Source organism: Micrasema longulum, unplaced genomic scaffold, assembly GCF_059751315.1.
Source record: "Micrasema longulum isolate JH-2025_06_02 unplaced genomic scaffold, ASM5975131v1 h1tg001413l, whole genome shotgun sequence".
NCBI lineage: Eukaryota > Metazoa > Arthropoda > Insecta > Trichoptera > Brachycentridae > Micrasema > Micrasema longulum.
The window spans coordinates 27,595-29,603 of record NW_028278599.1 but is presented as its reverse complement, the minus strand read 5'-3'; positions in this window follow the sequence as shown (position 1 = coordinate 29,603).

The window sequence follows — 2,009 nt, the reverse complement described above, 5'->3', positions numbered from 1 at the left end:
ATTTTTATCAGATAGCCCGGATAATCAGGGTCGAAAAGTCACTAAACATTTTAAAACTTTTATTAAAAGTGTAGGTTTTTAGGTGTTTTATTTTCGATAGTAATGCAAACCATACTAAGTATGTAAATTTATCCATGTAATAGCTAAGTGAGGACATAAATTCGATTCCTGACCTAATTAAAATTTTGATGATTAAAGTTAACTTTCTCATAATACCTTACCTTCTTAACGGTTATAACGCTCTAATTTCGGTGACCTGTGGATTTTACAGTGTAGGGAAAATGTATGCAAGTGGCGGTTCATTGATCATAAAAAGGGAGTAACTAATAATGTGCTCAGAACTTATGATATTTTATAGTTCAGGGTTTTTATTATTTTTTTAAATTATTATTAATAATAAAAAATATAATGATCAAGATATTATACGCCATTTGGGACGGTACATACAATAAAAAAAAAAAAATTTTGGTGACAATACATAATATCAGTTAATACAATCCAAAATCGTATGAAAACGTAATATTCGAAACATAAGTTACAGTATTATACACTATTTATAGAAATTATAACTATCATTATCAAAAAGATTCGAGTAATATTTTAAATATTTTTTTGAGTTATCAAGGTTTTAGTGTTTATTTAGATGAACTCTCGATTATCCCATTTTTAGAGTAATTTTTGCAAAACTGATCATAATATTGTCCTTATTTGTATTGAAAATTGGTAAAAAAGTGAATGATGATTTTTGTAGGTTGTACTGTAGTCGTATTTTAATCAAGACGTAAGATAAAGTACCCCCGAGAATTTATAACTTGTGTATAACTTGTGCCAAGGATATAGCTACTGAACTAATCAAAACTTGTTACATTTTACTGTATTTTTAACAACATAAAGAAGCCTTTTGGGTGTTTACAAATAATTATATAACGAGATAATATTCGTAGGTAATGTAAATACCCCTCATAAGAATAGTCAGGGCTAAAGTTTTTTCGAGCCTTTAATTGAACTGATAAGCCGAACTGAACTGATGGAACAGCCGTTTAGTTTAAGCCGAACTGACTTATTATTAAAAATAAACTAATCGCATCTCGTTTTTAAAATTTCATTGAACAAGCCTGTAAAGAAACTATGAATTTACACATTTAATCATTTATAAAACATTCTATTCGATCGAATGGATATGATAGAATAGCTCTGAATGTTGAAGTTAACCGTTTAATGGTCCCTGTATCACATCAAATAACCTAATTTCACAATAATTAAAACTGTGTATTTTTTTTCCTAAGTCATACTAAGTAGTGGATATCCTAATGAATAAAAAATGTAACCCAGTGATATTATATCATGTACATATTTTGAATGAATCAAATAAGATAAAACGATAGAAGTAAAAAATGTGAAAAGCTGCACTTTCTATCATTTTTTAAATACAAATTATTCACTGTCCATTTCTTTTTACAGTATTTCAGTTAAACGTTTTAACAGCTGTCCGCGATGAGAAACTGTTTTATATATTTTTTATTTACTAATAGACTATCAAACTAAGCCAAAAAATTGTTTATTTTTCTTTTGTGAATCGTATTATCAGCGTTGGGATTTTGAAATTACTCCGCCTGCGACGTCACAAGTTCTCTACGGCGATTTGTCCCGATTGGAGAGATGACTTCCCGGTAACTGAAAATTTATCACTCTCCCATTGGTTTATTTCGGAGAACTAGTGACGTCGTTCACAGAAATTAATTTTTATTAAAATTATATTTGTGAATTTTTTTATACATTTTCGAAAAAAATCACCGTACAATTAAATGATCTTATTTTTACGAAAACATTTTTGAACAAACTTCCCTAGCACTGAACTCCCGCATTGAAAATATTTCATAAGTTTGCATACGCAATACATCTGTAAGTACTTATATTTTTATTACCTTTACAAGCTTTAAGGATCACTCCTCTCAGACGAAAGGCATGACGAATATTTGAGAAACTTGGTTTAGTATTTTTCAGCTCTG